Source organism: Syngnathus leptorhynchus, unplaced genomic scaffold, assembly GCF_054491065.1.
Source record: "Syngnathus leptorhynchus isolate UIUO unplaced genomic scaffold, UIUO_Slep HiC_scaffold_721, whole genome shotgun sequence".
NCBI lineage: Eukaryota > Metazoa > Chordata > Actinopteri > Syngnathiformes > Syngnathidae > Syngnathus > Syngnathus leptorhynchus.
Window position 1 is genome coordinate 5,864 of NW_028232577.1, and position 9,137 is coordinate 15,000.

Genomic DNA, 9,137 nt, shown 5'->3' on the forward strand with positions numbered 1-9,137 from the left:
GTCGCCCGGTTCTTTTTTGATCCAGCCCGGTTCTTTTTTTTATCCAGCCTGGTTCTTTTTACACTTCCAGCTGGAGCTCGGGAGCGGCTTTTTGCACAAGATCACGCCGTGTTAGGCTTCCAGGACCTCGGCTAAGCAATTTTAACGGGTCGCCCGGTTCTTTTTTTTATCCAGCCCGGTTCTTTTTTTATCCAGCCCGGTTCTTTTTACACTTCCAGCTGGAGCTCGGGAGCGGCTTTTTGCACAAGATCACGCCGTGTTAGGCTTCCAGGACCTCGGCTAAGCAATTTTAACGGGTCGCCCGGTTCTTTTTTGATCCAGCCCGGTTCTTTTTTTTATCCAGCCTGGTTCTTTTTACACTTCCAGCTGGAGCTCGGGAGCGGCTTTTTGCACAAGAACACGCCGTGTTAGGCTTCCAGGACCTCGGCTAAGCAATTTTAACGGGTCGCCCGGTTCTTTTTTTTATCCAGCCCGGTTCTTTTTTTATCCAGCCCGGTTCTTTTTACACTTCCAGCTGGAGCTCGGGAGCGGCTTTTTGCACAAGATCACGCCGTGTTAGGCTTCCAGGACCTCGGCTAAGCAATTTTAACGGGTCGCCCGGTTCTTTTTTGATCCAGCCCGGTTCTTTTTTTTATCCAGCCCGGTTCTTTTTACACTTCCAGCTGGAGCTTGGGAGCGGCTTTTTGCACAAGAACACGCCGTGTTAGGCTTCCAGGACCTCGGCTAAGCAATTTTAACGGGTCGCCCGGTTCTTTTTTTTATCCAGCCCGGTTCTTTTTTTATCCAGCCCGGTTCTTTTTACACTTCCAGCTGGAGCTCGGGAGCGGCTTTTTGCACAAGATCACGCCGTGTTAGGCTTCCAGGACCTCGGCTAAGCAATTTTAACGGGTCGCCCGGTTCTTTTTTGATCCAGCCCGGTTCTTTTTTTTATCCAGCCTGGTTCTTTTTACACTTCCAGCTGGAGCTCGGGAGCGGCTTTTTGCACAAGAACACGCCGTGTTAGGCTTCCAGGACCTCGGCTAAGCAATTTTAACGGGTCGCCCGGTTCTTTTTTTTATCCAGCCCGGTTCTTTTTTTATCCAGCCCGGTTCTTTTTACACTTCCAGCTGGAGCTCGGGAGCGGCTTTTTGCACAAGATCACGCCGTGTTAGGCTTCCAGGACCTCGGCTAAGCAATTTTAACGGGTCGCCCGGTTCTTTTTTGATCCAGCCCGGTTCTTTTTTTTATCCAGCCCGGTTCTTTTTACACTTCCAGCTGGAGCTTGGGAGCGGCTTTTTGCACAAGAACACGCCGTGTTAGGCTTCCAGGACCTCGGCTAAGCAATTTTAACGGGTCGCCCGGTTCTTTTTTGATCCAGCCCGGTTCTTTTTTTATCCAGCCCGGTTCTTTTCACACTTCCAGCTGGAGCTCGGCAGCGGCTATTTGCACAAGATCACGCCGGGTTAGGCTTCCAGGACCTCGGCTAAGCAATTTTAACGGGTCGCCCGGTTCTTTTTTGATCCAGCCCGGTTCTTTTTTTATCCAGCCCGGTTCTTTTTACACTTCCAGCTGGAGCTCGGGAGCGGCTTTTTGCACAAGATCACGCCGTGTTAGGCTTCCAGGACCTCGGCTAAGCAATTTTAACGGGTCGCCCGGTTCTTTTTTGATCCAGCCCGGTTCTTTTTTTATCCAGCCCGGTTCTTTTTACACTTCCAGCTGGAGCTCGGGAGCGGTTTTTTGCACAAGATCACGCCGTGTTAGGCTTCCAGGACCTCGGCTAAGCAATTTTAACGGGCCGCCCGGTTCTTTTTTGATCCAGCCCGGTTCTTTTTTGATCCAGCCCGGTTCTTTTTCCACTTCCAGCTGGAGCTCAGCAGCGGCTTTTTGCACAAGATCACGCCGGGTTAGGCTTCCAGGACCTCGGCTAAGCACTTCTAACGGGTCGCCCGGTTCTTTTTTTGAACCAGCCCGGTTCTTTTTACACTTCCAGCTGGAGCTCAGCAGCGGCTTTTTGCACAAGATCACGCCGGGTTAGGGTTCCAGGACCTCGGCTAAGCAATTTTAACGGGCCGCCCGGTTCTTTTTTTGATCCAGCCCGGTTCTTTTTACACTTCCAGCTGGAGCTCAGCAGCGGCTTTTTGCACAAGATCACGCCGGGTTAGGCTTCCAGGACCTCGGCTAAGCACTTCTAACGGGCCCTGGTCCACCCCTGCCAGCGCATTTCAAAACTTGGCATTAATTTCGACCTAAGAGACGAAGTCTGATTTTTTTCTACCACTTGGGCGGCCTTTTTGCACCCAGAACACCCGCACCGGCACCATAAATTCGAAGGGTGCCGAGTGCGTCGGCGCAGATTCTGCGACGGAGTGACACTTCCCTCTTGTGGACATTCGGCGGTAGGTGAAATGCGCACTCGGTCTTCTCTTTTCTTTTCCTTCCAGTGAAACTTTGGCAACATTCTGCGAGCTGCTGGCTTCCAGAACCTCGGCCAAGCAGGTGGAGGATTTTTTTCCACTTCCAGCTGGAGGTGAGGAGGGACTTTTTGGGCAAGATCACGCCGACTTAGCAAGCAAGGTGGAAGTGCCAGCATGCAGTGGCTGGAAGTGTGGATGTGGAGCTCCAGCACCCTCCCTGCCTATGGAAGTGTGGAGCTCCAGCACCCTCCCTGCCTATGGAAGTGTGGAGCTCCAGCACCCTCCCTGCCTATGGAAGTGTGGAGCTCCAGCACCCTCCCTGCCTATGGAAGTGTGGAGCTCCAGCACCCTCCCTGCCTATGGAAGTGTGGAGCTCCAGCACCCTCCCTGCCTATGGAAGTGTGGAGCTCCAGCACCCTCCCTGCCTATGGAAGTGTGGAGCTCCAGCACCCTCCCTGCCTATGGAAGTGTGGAGCTCCAGCACCCTCCCTGCCTATGGAAGTGTGGAGCTCCAGCACCCTCCCTGCCTATGGAAGTGTGGAGCTCCAGCACCCTCCCTGCCTATGGAAGTGTGGAGCTCCAGCACCCTCCCTGCCTATGGAAGTGTGGAGCTCCAGCACCCTCCCTGCCTATGGAAGTGTGGAGCTCCAGCACCCTCCCTGCCTATGGAAGTGTGGAGCTCCAGCACCCTCCCTGCCTATGGAAGTGTGGAGCTCCAGCACCCTCCCTGCCTATGGAAGTGTGGAGCTCCAGCACCCTCCCTGCCTATGGAAGTGTGGAGCTCCAGCACCCTCCCTGCCTATGGAAGTGTGGAGCTCCAGCACCCTCCCTGCCTATGGAAGTGTGGAGCTCCAGCACCCTCCCTGCCTATGGAAGTGTGGAGCTCCAGCACCCTCCCTGCCTATGGAAGTGTGGAGCTCCAGCACCCTCCCTGCCTATGGAAGTGTGGAGCTCCAGCACCCTCCCTGCCTATGGAAGTGTGGAGCTCCAGCACCCTCCCTGCCTATGGAAGTGTGGAGCTCCAGCACCCTCCCTGCCTATGGAAGTGTGGAGCTCCAGCACCCTCCCTGCCTATGGAAGTGTGGAGCTCCAGCACCCTCCCTGCCTATGGAAGTGTGGAGCTCCAGCACCCTCCCTGCCTATGGAAGTGTGGAGCTCCAGCACCCTCCCTGCCTATGGAAGTGTGGAGCTCCAGCACCCTCCCTGCCTATGGAAGTGTGGAGCTCCAGCACCCTCCCTGCCTATGGAAGTGTGGAGCTCCAGCACCCTCCCTGCCTATGGAAGTGTGGAGCTCCAGCACCCTCCCTGCCTATGGAAGTGTGGAGCTCCAGCACCCTCCCTGCCTATGGAAGTGTGGAGCTCCAGCACCCTCCCTGCCTATGGAAGTGTGGAGCTCCAGCACCCTCCCTGCCTATGGAAGTGTGGAGCTCCAGCACCCTCCCTGCCTATGGAAGTGTGGAGCTCCAGCACCCTCCCTGCCTATGGAAGTGTGGAGCTCCAGCACCCTCCCTGCCTATGGAAGTGTGGAGCTCCAGCACCCTCCCTGCCTATGGAAGTGTGGAGCTCCAGCACCCTCCCTGCCTATGGAAGTGTGGAGCTCCAGCACCCTCCCTGCCTATGGAAGTGTGGAGCTCCAGCACCCTCCCTGCCTATGGAAGTGTGGAGCTCCAGCACCCTCCCTGCCTATGGAAGTGTGGAGCTCCAGCACCCTCCCTGCCTATGGAAGTGTGGAGCTCCAGCACCCTCCCTGCCTATGGAAGTGTGGAGCTCCAGCACCCTCCCTGCCTATGGAAGTGTGGAGCTCCAGCACCCTCCCTGCCTATGGAAGTGTGGAGCTCCAGCACCCTCCCTGCCTATGGAAGTGTGGAGCTCCAGCACCCTCCCTGCCTATGGAAGTGTGGAGCTCCAGCACCCTCCCTGCCTATGGAAGTGTGGAGCTCCAGCACCCTCCCTGCCTATGGAAGTGTGGAGCTCCAGCACCCTCCCTGCCTATGGAAGTGTGGAGCTCCAGCACCCTCCCTGCCTATGGAAGTGTGGAGCTCCAGCACCCTCCCTGCCTATGGAAGTGTGGAGCTCCAGCACCCTCCCTGCCTATGGAAGTGTGGAGCTCCAGCACCCTCCCTGCCTATGGAAGTGTGGAGCTCCAGCACCCTCCCTGCCTATGGAAGTGTGGAGCTCCAGCACCCTCCCTGCCTATGGAAGTGTGGAGCTCCAGCACCCTCCCTGCCTATGGAAGTGTGGAGCTCCAGCACCCTCCCTGCCTATGGAAGTGTGGAGCTCCAGCACCCTCCCTGCCTATGGAAGTGTGGAGCTCCAGCACCCTCCCTGCCTATGGAAGTGTGGAGCTCCAGCACCCTCCCTGCCTATGGAAGTGTGGAGCTCCAGCACCCTCCCTGCCTATGGAAGTGTGGAGCTCCAGCACCCTCCCTGCCTATGGAAGTGTGGAGCTCCAGCACCCTCCCTGCCTATGGAAGTGTGGAGCTCCAGCACCCTCCCTGCCTATGGAAGTGTGGAGCTCCAGCACCCTCCCTGCCTATGGAAGTGTGGAGCTCCAGCACCCTCCCTGCCTATGGAAGTGTGGAGCTCCAGCACCCTCCCTGCCTATGGAAGTGTGGAGCTCCAGCACCCTCCCTGCCTATGGAAGTGTGGAGCTCCAGCACCCTCCCTGCCTATGGAAGTGTGGAGCTCCAGCACCCTCCCTGCCTATGGAAGTGTGGAGCTCCAGCACCCTCCCTGCCTATGGAAGTGTGGAGCTCCAGCACCCTCCCTGCCTATGGAAGTGTGGAGCTCCAGCACCCTCCCTGCCTATGGAAGTGTGGAGCTCCAGCACCCTCCCTGCCTATGGAAGTGTGGAGCTCCAGCACCCTCCCTGCCTATGGAAGTGTGGAGCTCCAGCACCCTCCCTGCCTATGGAAGTGTGGAGCTCCAGCACCCTCCCTGCCTATGGAAGTGTGGAGCTCCAGCACCCTCCCTGCCTATGGAAGTGTGGAGCTCCAGCACCCTCCCTGCCTATGGAAGTGTGGAGCTCCAGCACCCTCCCTGCCTATGGAAGTGTGGAGCTCCAGCACCCTCCCTGCCTATGGAAGTGTGGAGCTCCAGCACCCTCCCTGCCTATGGAAGTGTGGAGCTCCAGCACCCTCCCTGCCTATGGAAGTGTGGAGCTCCAGCACCCTCCCTGCCTATGGAAGTGTGGAGCTCCAGCACCCTCCCTGCCTATGGAAGTGTGGAGCTCCAGCACCCTCCCTGCCTATGGAAGTGTGGAGCTCCAGCACCCTCCCTGCCTATGGAAGTGTGGAGCTCCAGCACCCTCCCTGCCTATGGAAGTGTGGAGCTCCAGCACCCTCCCTGCCTATGGAAGTGTGGAGCTCCAGCACCCTCCCTGCCTATGGAAGTGTGGAGCTCCAGCACCCTCCCTGCCTATGGAAGTGTGGAGCTCCAGCACCCTCCCTGCCTATGGAAGTGTGGAGCTCCAGCACCCTCCCTGCCTATGGAAGTGTGGAGCTCCAGCACCCTCCCTGCCTATGGAAGTGTGGAGCTCCAGCACCCTCCCTGCCTATGGAAGTGTGGAGCTCCAGCACCCTCCCTGCCTATGGAAGTGTGGAGCTCCAGCACCCTCCCTGCCTATGGAAGTGTGGAGCTCCAGCACCCTCCCTGCCTATGGAAGTGTGGAGCTCCAGCACCCTCCCTGCCTATGGAAGTGTGGAGCTCCAGCACCCTCCCTGCCTATGGAAGTGTGGAGCTCCAGCACCCTCCCTGCCTATGGAAGTGTGGAGCTCCAGCACCCTCCCTGCCTATGGAAGTGTGGAGCTCCAGCACCCTCCCTGCCTATGGAAGTGTGGAGCTCCAGCACCCTCCCTGCCTATGGAAGTGTGGAGCTCCAGCACCCTCCCTGCCTATGGAAGTGTGGAGCTCCAGCACCCTCCCTGCCTATGGAAGTGTGGAGCTCCAGCACCCTCCCTGCCTATGGAAGTGTGGAGCTCCAGCACCCTCCCTGCCTATGGAAGTGTGGAGCTCCAGCACCCTCCCTGCCTATGGAAGTGTGGAGCTCCAGCACCCTCCCTGCCTATGGAAGTGTGGAGCTCCAGCACCCTCCCTGCCTATGGAAGTGTGGAGCTCCAGCACCCTCCCTGCCTATGGAAGTGTGGAGCTCCAGCACCCTCCCTGCCTATGGAAGTGTGGAGCTCCAGCACCCTCCCTGCCTATGGAAGTGTGGAGCTCCAGCACCCTCCCTGCCTATGGAAGTGTGGAGCTCCAGCACCCTCCCTGCCTATGGAAGTGTGGAGCTCCAGCACCCTCCCTGCCTATGGAAGTGTGGAGCTCCAGCACCCTCCCTGCCTATGGAAGTGTGGAGCTCCAGCACCCTCCCTGCCTATGGAAGTGTGGAGCTCCAGCACCCTCCCTGCCTATGGAAGTGTGGAGCTCCAGCACCCTCCCTGCCTATGGAAGTGTGGAGCTCCAGCACCCTCCCTGCCTATGGAAGTGTGGAGCTCCAGCACCCTCCCTGCCTATGGAAGTGTGGAGCTCCAGCACCCTCCCTGCCTATGGAAGTGTGGAGCTCCAGCACCCTCCCTGCCTATGGAAGTGTGGAGCTCCAGCACCCTCCCTGCCTATGGAAGTGTGGAGCTCCAGCACCCTCCCTGCCTATGGAAGTGTGGAGCTCCAGCACCCTCCCTGCCTATGGAAGTGTGGAGCTCCAGCACCCTCCCTGCCTATGGAAGTGTGGAGCTCCAGCACCCTCCCTGCCTATGGAAGTGTGGAGCTCCAGCACCCTCCCTGCCTATGGAAGTGTGGAGCTCCAGCACCCTCCCTGCCTATGGAAGTGTGGAGCTCCAGCACCCTCCCTGCCTATGGAAGTGTGGAGCTCCAGCACCCTCCCTGCCTATGGAAGTGTGGAGCTCCAGCACCCTCCCTGCCTATGGAAGAGCCACCTCCGCGGGCATGCTGCTCAACCACGCCGGCCCAGAGTTCCAGCCGCTCGGCTACACTCTCTCACAAGCCCCGCCTGGAGCTCCCCAGCCCACCCCTGGTACCTCAACTACCGAGGCCAGCCGCTCGACCAGGCCGGCCCAGAGTTCCAGCCGCTCGGCTTCACTCTCTCACAAGCCCCGCCTGGAGCTCCCCAGCCCGCCCCTGGTACCTCAACTACCGAGGCCAGCCGCTCGACCAGGCCGGCCGAGAGTTCCAGCCGCTCGGCTTCACTCTCTCACAAGACCCGCCTGGAGCTCCCCGCCCCACCCCTGGTACCTCAACTACCGAGGCCAGCCGCTCGACCACGCCGGCGCAGAGTTCCAGCCGCTCGGATAAGCTCTGTCACTCACCCGCCGCGCAGCCACCGGTAACGGGGAAATGTCGCCGCCTTGTGGACACGCCGTTGTAAATGAATGGGCTTTCGCACTTAGTGCAATTTTAGCCAACTCTCTGACTGGAGCTATGGAAGTATGGAGCTATGGAGCCACCAGCCACCCAGGCTGGAGCTATGGAGCTATGGAGCTCTGGTGCTATGGAGCTATGGAGCTCTGGTGCTATGGAGCCCTGGAGCTATGGAGCCCTGGAGCTATGGAGCTATGGAGCTCTGGTGCTATGGAGCTATGGAGCTCTGGTGCTATGGAGCTATGGAGCTCTGGTGCTATGGAGCTATGGAGCTCTGGTGCTATGGAGCTATGGAGCTCTGGTGCTATGGAGCTATGGAGCTCTGGTGCTATGGAGCTATGGAGCTCTGGTGCTATGGAGCTATGGAGCTCTGGTGCTATGGAGCTATGGAGCTATGGAGCCACCAGCCAGCACCCTCCGTGGCTGGATCAATGGAAGTGTTTTAGGTACCAGGCAGCCAAAGGGCCGAGGCCTCACGCTCGACCACGCCGGCGCAGAGTTCCAGCCGCTCGGATAAGCTCTGTCACTCACCCGCCGCGCAGCCACCGGTAACGGGGAAATGTCGCCGCCTTGTGGACACGCCGTTGTAAATGAATGGGCTTTCGCACTTAGTGCAATTTTAGCACACTCTCTGACTGGAGCTATGGAAGTATGGAGCTATGGAGCCACCAGCCACCCAGGCTGGAGCTATGGAGCTATGGAGCTCTGGTGCTATGGAGCTATGGAGCTCTGGTGCTATGGAGCTATGGAGCTCTGGTGCTATGGAGCTATGGAGCTCTGGTGCTATGGAGCTATGGAGCTCTGGTGCTATGGAGCTATGGAGCTCTGGTGCTATGGAGCTATGGAGCTCTGGTGCTATGGAGCTATGGAGCTATGGAGCCACCAGCCAGCACCCTCCGTGGCTGGATCAATGGAAGTGTTTTAGGTACCAGGCAGCCAAAGGGCCGGGGCCTCACGCTCGACCACGCCGGCGCAGAGTTCCAGCCGCTCGGATAAGCTCTGTCACTCACCCGCCACGCAGCCACCGGTAACGGGGAAATGTCGCCGCCTGGCGGACACGCCGTTGTAAATGAATGGGCTTTCGCACTTAGTGCAATTTTCGCCAACTCTCTGACTGGAGCTATGGAAGTATGGAGCTATGGAGCCACCAGCCACCCAGGCTGGAGCTATGGAGCTCTGGAGGTATGGAGCTATGGAGCCCTGGAGCTATGGAGCTATGGAGCCCTGGAGCTATGGAGCCCTGGAGCTATGGAGCTATGGAGCTCTGGTGCTATGGAGCTATGGAGCTCTGGTGCTATGGAGCTATGGAGCTCTGGTGCTATGGAGCTATGGAGCTCTGGTGCTATGGAGCTATGGAGCTCTGGTGCTATGGAG